Genomic DNA, 11,430 nt, shown 5'->3' with positions numbered 1-11,430 from the left:
GGCAACCTGTTCCAGTGTTCAAACACCCTCACAGTGAAGAAGTGTTTTCTTATGTTCAGATGGGATTTCCCATATTTCAGTTTGTGCCCGTTGTCTCTTGTCACTGGGCACCACTGAGAAGAGTCTGGTTCCATCTTGTTTACATGCTCCCATCAGATATTTAAAAAGATTGATCAGATCCCCCTGAGCCTCCTCTTTTCCAGCCTGGAGTCCCTGCTCTCTCAATCTGTCCTCATATGACAGTTGCTCCAGTCCCTTTAATACCTTTGTGGCCCTTCACCGAACTTGCTCGGGTGGGTCCCTCTTGTACTAAGGAGTCTAGCACCAGACCCAGGACTCCAGATGTGGCCTCACCAGGGCTGAGTAGAGGGGAAGGATCACCTCCCTTAACCTGCTGGCAATGCTGTTCCTAAAGCAGCCCAGGAGTCTGTTGGCCTTTGCCACGAGGGCACATTGCTGGCCCATGGTCAACTTATTGTCCGCCAGGACTCCCAGGTCCTTCTCTGCAAAGCTGCTCTCCAGCTGGTTGACCCTCAGCAGGTACTGATGCATGGGGTTGTTCCTCCACAGGGGCAGGACTTTGCACTTCCCTCTGTTGAACCTCATGAGGTTCCTCTCTGCCCATTTCTCCAGCCAGTCAAGGTCCCTCCAAATGACAACACAACCATCTGGTGTATCAGCCACTCCTCCTAGTTTTCTATCATCTGCAAACTTGCTGAGGGTGCATTCAGGCCTGTCATCCAGGTCATTAATGAAGATGTTAAACAGTATTGGCCCCAGTATCTACCCCTGGGGAACAACACTAGTCACTAGCCTCCAGCTGGACTTTGTGCCACTAACGACAACCCTCTGAGCCCAGCAGTTCAAGAAGTTTTCAGTCTATTTCATTGACTATTTAACTAGCCCATACCTCATCAGCTTGTCTATGAGGATGTTATTAGAATGTTAAAAGCCTTATTCAAGGTAAGTCAAGGTAAACAACATCCACTGCCCTCCTCTCATCCACAAAGCCAGTCATCCCATCATACAAGGCTATCAGGTTGGTTAAGCATGATTTCCCTTTCATAAATCCATGCTGACTACTCCCAATCACCTTTCTGTCCTCAATGCGCCTGAAAATAGTATTCAGGATTAGTTACTTTATCACCTTCCCAGGGATTGAGGTGATGCTGACTGCCTGTAGTTCCCCAGATCCTCTTCTTGCTCTTCTTGAAGATAGGGGTGCCATTTGCTCTCTTCCAGTCCTTAGAAACCTCTCCCAGTCACCATGATCTTTCAAAGATAATCGAGAGTGGCCTCACAATGACATGAGCCAGCTCCCTCAGCACTCACAGGTCCATCCTGTCAGGTCCCATGGACTTGTGCATATCCAGTTTTCTTAAGTGTTCCCTAACATGATCCTCCTCCACCAAGGGCAAGTCTTCATTGCTCCAAGCTTCCCCTCTGGTCTCAGAGGCCTGGAATTCCTGAAGGTCAGTCTTGCCAGTAAAGACTAAGGCAAAAAGCCATTCAGTACCTCTTTCTTTTCTGTGTTCTTTGTCACCAGGGTCCCTGCCCCAGTTAGCAGTGGTCTCACATTTTCTCTAGTCTTCCTTTTGCTTCCTTTTGATGTACCTGTAGAAGCTCTTCTTGTTGCCCTGCACATCTATTGCCGGATTCAATCTAGGTGGGCTTTAGCCCTAACCCCACCCCTGCATCTTCAGACAGTGTCTCTATATTCCTCCTGGGTCACCTGTCCCTGCTTTCACTTCTTGCACACTTCCTTTTAATGTTTGAATTTAGTCAGGAGCTCCTTATTCATCCCTGCAAGCCTCCTGCCACCTTTACTTGATTTTCTGCTTGTTGGAATGGATGATTCTCAAGGTTGGAGGAGGGAATCTTTGAAAATCATCCAGCATTCCTGGACCACTCTTCCCTCCAGGACCATATCCCATGTGATTCTTCCAAGCAGATCCCTGAAGAGGTCAAAGTCTGCTCTCCTGAATCCAGGGTTGTGATCCTGCATTTTGCCCTGCTCCCTCATCACAGAATCCTGAACTCCACCATCTCACAGTCCCTGCTGCCTAAGCTGCCCCTAGCTTTCACAACCCCAGCCAGTCCTTCCTTGTTTGTAAATATGATATCCAGCAGAGCACCTCTCCTCATCGGCTCCTCGATCACCTGTGTTAGGAATTTATCATCAATGCACTCCAGAAATCTCTGGAATCGCTTGTGCCCTGCTGTGTTGTTCCTGCAGCAGATATCTGGGTCATTAAAGTCCCCCATGAGGACCAGGGCCTGTGAATGTGAGGCTTTTTCCAGCTGTCTGAAGAAGGTCTCATCTACTTCTTCCTGATCCAGGCAGTCTATAGCAGACACCCACTACAAAGTCACCCAGTTCAAGTTGACTGAACCTCAGCAACTCTTCCACCCATCTTTTTCCTTCATAAAAAGAGACACTACCCTGCCTTCTCCCACCCCCTCGCCCACGCTCCCTGAGCTCTCAAAAATAGCTTCCTGAAGCTCCAGGATCATTTCAGGCTATTCTCTGAATATTCTAGTCCTAAACATCCTAAGGCCCAGCAGGAACACCCAATTCAAAGACTTCACCTTCAGATAACTATTCTCCAACTTCCCAAACTTTAACTGGGTCAGAGCTGAAGCTGTAATGAAAATGTATGAAAAGAAAATGTATGAAAATGCAAAAGGCTTTGCACACTGTTTTGGTGACATTTTCTGTCCACAGCCTTGCTGCTCTGTTGAGCAACAGACCAACCTCTTCCTTGGTCATCATCTCCTTCCAGTAAGTATGCCTGAAGAACAATTTCTTACACAATTTCTTATGTCTCCTGCTAGTTTAGTCAATTCTTTTCATGCAGCCGAAGAGTGAGCAACTAAAGTAATTGTGACAGAGCACTGATGTGATTGGAGTTCAGACCACTGGGCTACAACTGCAGGTTCCCCATTGCCTACCCAGTTGTTAAAAATGCCTCCTCTTTCCTATTCCTGCAAACAGCTGTTTTCAGATGGATACCCTCATAATTGTACATTCCTGAGCATATTGCTTCTCACTCTGTTCTAATCCTTTTATTTTGGTCAGTTTAGTGTAAGAGACCTTAAATTGAACATTTTCAAGCTGTCACAAAGGTTGAAAAACCTATTTACCACAAAATGAGACTCTCACTTGCAGAAGATGCCAAGTTCTTGGGATGCAACAGGGCTCCAGTCTTTATTAGGATCTCTGAAAACAGCCATGCTCCTAATTACAGGGCTCTCAAGGCTGGGTCTTTTTGTTCCAGTGAGGCTACTTTGCAGTCTTCTGCTGACCCAATGGAGCCTAAAGCCTGGGGTAAGTGTTGGTTGAGCATTTCTAGCGGACACAAAGCCACCATAAACAACTCTTGCACTTTCCCTAAGCATTTCCAAGTATAACAATAGTGTAAACTGATTTCTCCATCTCTTTGAGTCCCAAAGTGCAGAGAGAATCCTTAATAACTTATGCTTCACCAGCAAACCACCCAAATATCTGCAGAGTCTGCCTGGCTCAGGGTCACTTGCAGGTCAGCAGCCCCAAGGGGAGTCAGAGCAAACCCAGGGGCAGGGGGTGTGAATGCCAGGGCTGGAGGGGGGTAATATCCCATCCTTAGCACCTCTCACACAAAGTTCTGCCTTTGGGTGATTGACTTTGTGACTTTCTTCACACTGAAAAAAAAGACAGAAGGACATGGTGAACCATAAGCATTTGAAAAATACACCTTTAATAGCATCTGCTGGGCAGAATCAGCTGAACTCAGATGCAAAACTGCTTTTTGCCAAACTCCATGAAAGCATCATAAGATTTCATTTTATCTCTGTTCTCTAGATTTATTGTAGCGATACCCTCTTATACCTCCACTCCGAAAAGCATTCCCATTACAAACCTCCTTCCTTTTTCAAAGAAGATTTTAACTCATCTCCTTACATGCATGATGCTGGAGCTTGGCATACAAAATCCTTACTCCAGGTGTGATCCTTTTTTTAAAGAGACTAAAATCAGTTCTGCAGTTTTTGATTTACAGACACATAAAAACTATAAGATTTACACTTTAAAAAGCTAGGAAGAGTATCTGCAAAACAGAAATGATTGAAGCTGGGGGGAAAATGAACTATCCCAGATTCTAATCCTGGAATCATCTATTTGAAAGGCAAAGTACTTTTTCTCAGACCTCATCTTCTCAGCATCCACCATTTTTAAATATAGCAAAGGCTAAATTGATTCCACCTGCAGTAAAGGTGCTGGGGTTGGGGAATAATATAGTGGGAACAGAAAATTTTGCCCGTGATATGTGGTGTGAGAGAACAATTTTGGTATTTGTAGATGTGACTCAAGGAGTTACATGGCATGACCAATGAACATTGATCATGACACCAGACAGAGAGGACAGCAAAATGGGATATTAGCAAAGCTAGCATTGCATGCAAAAGATAACAACTTCTGAGAAATAAAGAACTCTATGGGATGACGTGGTGGGTGATCTCTTAGAAATACAGCTGCTAACAAGCTGTCCAGTGAAGGGGGAGATCAGCCAAATAGGCAGTTTTCTGTGTGTGGGCTAATCTCCATGTACTGCTCCAGTTATCCCCAATAAAGCCAACTCTATCTATTAGTGAGAAGCAAAATCTGCTACGTCCAGTTCTCAAGCTACTCCAGAGGTGGCTGTAAGGTGCCACCAAGCAAAGAAGTGTCCACCTCTGCTTTCCTTCATTATTGTTCAAGCCCACCCTTACCTATTTAAACAAACAGACATACAAGTCTATTAATGAATTAGTTTATAGCAAAAGGTCCTTTAAAGGAACAAGGTCCTTTATCTCTAGCAACTCAGCTGATAAAGGACAACCCTAAAAAGCAGTGTTCCTAGGTTAGTTGTTGTACATCTTGCATAATTTTATAACCCAAATGGTGCTTCCCATATTCAGAAAATTAAACCACTAGTGGCACCATTGTTTTATACTGTCCTGCGGATAAGGAGGAGAAGATGGGTAACACAGGAGACCTGCTGAACAAATGTTTAAGACCACAAGAGACCACTAGTATCATTTAATCTCTTTCTCTTGTATAGCTAGGCATACAATACCATACTTTGTATTTCACACCTCAGTTTGGCATAAGCTAGCAAGCACAGCCTAAACCCTCCAATGGACTGAGCACATATTTTATCTGCAAGCCAGTGCCATCCCACCTCTACTGCAATGACCCAGCCTTGCTGCAAGTCTACCTGTGCAATAATCCATGTGTTCCTTGGCCAGGAAGACACACCATTAGAAAACTAAGTCAACACTTTAAAAACTGCAGTACGCGAGCTCCTTGGTAGACACATTACTGTTCTTTCCAAGCAGAAAACCTAATTGACTAAATTTTCTGATGCCTCGCAACACAGGGAGCCCCTTTGCATTTATTTAGCCTCCTAGAACTATGTGCTTTGAAAAGCATCACACGTACAATGATACAACGTGAAGCTGAGGCTTGCTCACCGGTCAGCTGTCTCACGTCCAGTACCACGTCCTCTGAATTCCCCTGGCTTTTCTCTGTTTCTCTCTCTTTCACAATTACACATGCATTGAAACATTGTTTCACCTATTTCTTTTTTCTTCAAGAGCTATGCCAAAAATTTGGTATTTTATTAAGTCTATGTGCTGTAAAATTGCTACCGTGAAGTCTGGCTCCCACTCAGAAGTGATCCAAATAAGAGTAGAAAGGAACTTCACAAAAAATTAGGCAAGTTTAAAAGTCAAACCATTGAAGGTATTTCAGTAGCAAATCGAAAGGGGTCAAGACACCATTTGTGCCTTATTAATTGTTTCTTATAAATTGAGTAATAGAAGTGATAAAATAATGACTACTTCATTGAGTTTCTTTTTGATACATTGCCTGAAAGACCTGATGTGTTTTAAAAGGACACTATAATTGGACATTTTAGATATCCCCTGGCATTATTTTAGTATAGAGCCTAGAATATTTAACTTTTCAAGGCATAAAAGAAGTGTACAAAGAGATGGAAAAATGGAAGCGACATCACAATTTTCTTTTTAAGGTGATTCATAAACCAACAGTTTGTTAACTGCTGACTGAGATGTTTTAATGGAAACTTCAGAGTATCTAATATGAAACTTCTTTTCATCTGTTCTGCAATGAAATACAAGCAAGGAGCATGGGAACAGGATATTAACAAAGGTGCATCTTTTTGATAATCCATGAAACCAATAACTAGCACTGTATAAAATACAGACTTAATTTGCCCTTGTGTTCAGGTTACATTTTCTCCTTAAATTTACATGTAAATGCACTTTGGGTGCACTATTCTCACTACCTATCCCATGCAGTTGTGAAGGTGTTTTTTTTCTCACTTGACGATGAGTAAAATGATCCCCCTATATATCCTTTGATGGCAGGGCATGAGGTTTAAGTGGATTTTGTTCTAGACAATTCTGGGAAGAAAAGTGTTATAGTATTGAAGTGCAAAATGGTAGTCTTTATTATGCAGTTTTACTTTTCAAAAAATAGAAATCAAAGCATTGGAAAACAGAATCTTTTAAAACTAAGTTAGGGAGCTCAGCATTTTCTGCTGTGCTTATCATTTGGTTCCATTAAGCAAGCTCAGTTGTGAGCAGGGACTTTTCCTCCCTAGCAATGAATCCTGCAATAACATACAAGCCTAGTATATTTACTTTTCTTCATAAATTGCCACAGTTGAAAACATCCAAAAATGTTTCTATATTCTCTTTTATCAAAATCAGTCCTATAAAAACAGAATACAGGTTTAAAGATGGCCTCAAATAATACATTACCACGGCACTATAAACGCTTTCTGCATGAGGAATACTACACTGATGTTGCTACTGAGCTGTAGAGACCTGCAATGCAGTAAATGTTTGATAGGAAATGAAAGGGCTAGGAAGGTTTTCATTTCCCTTACGTGAACTCGGAGCATTTCATATTTCAGCATATTTATAAACATGCCCTTGTTTCAGGCTTTTAGAAAAAACAAGCACAGTTTACAACTAAATGACTACTATCTGCAAGTGGCAATTCCAGCTAGCAGCCTGCAATTTTGTCAGGGACAGATAACAGAGCGCTGTTATACTGCACCTGGTTAATCCAAGCTCAGTTTATCTTGTGTGCATAGTAACTCAGAGATGGAAGTGGTAACAAATCTCATGGCACACACACACATGCTGTTGGCTTGTTCATCAGATTTTATTTTATTTTGTTAAACTCCATATAAAATGTTCTTCCAAGGTCTGCTAACTATAGAATGTACCTTTCAACTCTGGGACAACTGAAACTTAATGGAAAACCCAACTTTCATTCAGCAGTTGTGAGAGAGGTAATGAGAGAAGGAGAGAGATTTTTCTAAACAAATGAGTTTTCATATTGGAAATAGTCTACTTTATATTTTAATGCGTCATGGCAGAACATTAAAGCGTGCTGTGCAGGCTTTTAGAAGACAGAATATTACCATTTGTGGTTAGTCACCATCCACAGCCCATTATTTGAAGAAAAATATTATCCACTAATGGCAGCACATAGGAAATTGCTCCCTTGATAGAAATGGTTTACAGCAAGTAGGAAACAACTTTGGAATGGAGATTCACTAATAGCTTTACCTTGTCTTTGCAACTTTTTATATTTTTCTTTGCCTCTACTGCAAAGTTGACTCTTTAATAGGACAGAGATTTTATCAGAGTGTATTAGTCATTCATATAGTTTCTGTGAGTGGTGAAAATAAATCATTATAAGCTGAAAATGTTTCTTAAAGACCATGAAAAGCACCCTTTTTAAAGTGCTCCATTAGGTACAATTATTCTGTTTATTTCCAGCTTTAGATCTCCCAGTCTGCATCTTGTTCCCTTGTCCTAAGGACTTAACTTGTAATTTATCTTTTCAGATCACCCATCCCAGTTCAAGGTTAAATTTCTGGGAAAACAACTGATAACGATATACTTCATTTTTAGTAAATATGAGATAAGGGTACTGTGCCCAGACTTCTACATTAGCAGGTAAATATTACACAGAATAGCATGGAGTCAACATTAAATCTGGATGCTGCATCTTCTGTTCCATCAGCAGACATTGCAAAATGCAGACATTTCAATAAAGCTATTTTTCAGAGTAAGATTTAACTGTGTAACTCTCTTGCAGAGCACACAGTGTACATTAATACTTTTTATTTTCCATATTGCTTTTCATCTGACAATCTCAAATGGCTTTTGAGGCATTAAAGTATTAACCAGAGGTGGTTAGCATGTTACCAGAAGAGGTTTCTTTTTCCACTATTGAGCCATTCGGGTTTCTTCTCTCTATATGGCCAAAATCCAACACTGTTCTTTTTTCTATTCCAGCCATAGCAGCATGTTCACATAAGCATTGGTCCTGACTTGTTTTGAACTGCCTGTTCCTAACACATATAATGACGTTTATGATGTGTTGGTATTTGCAGAGAGTGAAGCCCTGTGTGATTTTCACCCCCTGACCTTTCCCTCTGGAGTCTGGAGGGGCTGGTGAACAACTGGCAGGCAAAAATACCTGGTAGTTGGTTATATTGTGAGTCCTCGTGCGTGGTGGAGAGGAAGAAGTCTGCAAGCTGGAAGCAGAGATCAAGTGAGATGTGTCCTTACCAGTAAAACTCACCAGAACTGGAGTGGGAATCTGAGCAAGCAGCAAGTTTTTTTGTCTCTCCAGGGGCCCCAAGGAAAATAACTCTTCACCCTGTAAGATTAACAGTGTGATTCACACGCAGCATCTGGTCATTTAGAGCGGTATTTCCAATAGCTTGGGCATGTACGTATTGTTCTCAGGAGCACAAGTTGCCAGTTCATGTTCCAGCCGACTACCCTATAACTTGGGTAGTCAGAAGGAAGGTCTGCAGGCTCAACCCAGACCATAACAAATGACCATGACTGTTTTCATACGTATATAAATTGATATATATTCTGCAAAATCCCTGCATAGCTACCTCATACATTAGCAGACAGCACAAACAATAGTAGAGCTTGCCTCTTTTAGCTTGGGATTATAAAGAAAAAACAGCTAATTCTTCTGAACATCCATCCTGGAGAGGAGTACATGCAGGCGCAACCCTCTTCCTGCACTGCAAGCCCATTTCCTCCGAAGAGCAGTACCTGTAGCCAGCTCAAGGCTGAACCCAAACAGATCAGCTCTGCAGAGGGAGGAACAAGTTAATATCCCACCAGTGACAGGAGGAGCAAGAGCTGAGCCCCCCAGTAAATTCTCCCTGCCTAGCAGGAACAGGCTGTTAGCTGTCTGCATAAGTTATCCCCACAATCTGTAAAATAAGGAGATTCTATCTGTCCAGCCTTCCCTCCCTGAATATATTGTAACAGTAGGACATAACTCAGCTGCTGGAGATTAAAACTGTAATTCAGATGCCCAAGTACTTTACAGGTGGATTAAACCTATGTTTGAATTTTGTCTATTAAGCATTTCAGCTCAAAGAGAATAAGAAAGTTGGGTAATTTATTATTTAATGTTTTCAATAGACCTTACTATCATACTCTAAAGCAAATAGTTTGCATGAGATACTTAAGTAGACAGGAGCTGTAAAAAGGCTGTGCCAAAAGGTTTTATGCTGATGCAGATTCAGAAAGAAGATTGCCTTATAAACCTGCTTTTTGTGCAGTAGCTCATTTAAAGACTGAAGAATTCTTTGTCAAGTTTTTATTAGCATAAACGTGTACGGTACAATTTCAGTTCTTTTAATGACCGTGGAGAGCATGCCTGTCTCAGGCTTCAGCATTTTGGTGCTATCCTTTCTTCAGCTCTGCTGATGATACCACATTTGCCTATTTCCTAAGAAAAGGTTTATTTCTTTAGCATCCCCTACAAAAGATGAAACAAAGTAACACACTCCTCTAGGCCTTTTTTTTTTTTTTTTTTTTTTTTTTGGAAACATCTTCATTGCAAGCTTCCTATCCTGTCAGCTCTCCTGTTCTATTAGCTAGGAGCTTAATTCCCTATCAGCAGAGCATTGTGTTCCGCCAGGGGCTGTGCAATAAAATACAATCATCTTCTCAATTTTTCCATGGAGAAGGTGTTTCAAAATACTAAAATTACAGGACCCACGTACCACCGCTATCCAAAATATGCACAGACATTCCAACCCTTAAAAAGTAGGTATTAAATATTAGTGTTGCAACCCAGTAGCATTTCCACCTACCTTTTGCAGTGGTACAGGTATCATTCCCTGCTCGGATGTGATTACTTTCTCTCACACTGCCAGGCCCTTTAAGGAGACAGAGCCATTATAGGTGCCAGCTCAAGAGTCCCTCAATGCACCATGCTGATATAAAATCAAGCATGCATTTGGCTACACAGTGCCATGCAACAATAAATGTGTTTTTTCTGCTATTTAACCCAGACATTCTTAACAATGAAACACTACAATTTAGAACCTGAGACCCTGAGAAGTTCTCTTATTTCAAGGACAAAAGGCAGAAGCTGATGATCACTGCAGCTGAATTATTAGGTTGCTTCAACACTTCCTCCATCATCAACTTTACACATCAGACGTTGCCAACTGGCTTGTCAGAGGCCAACTCGCTCAGTGTCTAGAGACAACAGCAACGACAAGCCAGCTGTTTGAGGGAGAAAGGAAACCAACAATCCTAACCTCTAAGGTCCAGTTCTGTATAGGAGCATTAAATGGCTGGGAAACAGCAGGGAACCAGATAAAAAAATTCTGTAGACTCATGTTCAATTAAAGGACCATGTGGGATACCAGTGATTTGTGATAGAAATAATCATCAAATGGGATGGGAAAAATGCATGGATAATTGATTGAAGCAACATTAATGCCCAGATAACCATCCAGTTCTCAACTAATACTTAAAGGAGATGTCAAAGGAGCAATAGAGCTACTAATAATGATTATATCACTTTTCATCCCATAAGACCTTTGGGTGCTTAACTGAGTGCAGGATTACTCATCTACTGCCAAATTACAGCTGGCTACAACAGCCATTTTGCAGCACTATACAATAGCTATTATGAAGGAAGTGAAGAATAAACTTCTGCTATTGATTCAGCAATGGGAATCTACAATAGACAGAACATAATTGCCTGTGCTAAAGTGGAGGAAGGTTGCAAAATGGCAGTAATGGAGTGTATTAACAAAGCACCAACAAAGTTAGCAAAGTTAGCCTTGAAATGCCCAAGAAATCTCTGAGAAAAGTTAGACGACACAGGGACAATCAATAGCAAAGCTTTAACATCACAGCAGAGAGCAAGGAAGAAGGGAACCTCAGCTCTGCCCAAGTATCCCACCTTCCTTTCCCCCAAAACATAGTGGCCTTTTCAGCCCAAACCATTACACTCCCTGTGTTGTGTCCCCTGGCCTTGTCACAGGAGTAAATGATGACTGTAAATACAAAGTATGAAAAGCAGAGTGGGAAAGG

Source organism: Apteryx mantelli, chromosome 3 (genome assembly GCF_036417845.1).
Source record: "Apteryx mantelli isolate bAptMan1 chromosome 3, bAptMan1.hap1, whole genome shotgun sequence".
Taxonomy (NCBI): Eukaryota; Metazoa; Chordata; class Aves; order Apterygiformes; family Apterygidae; genus Apteryx; species Apteryx mantelli.
This window is presented reverse-complemented; position numbering follows the sequence as displayed.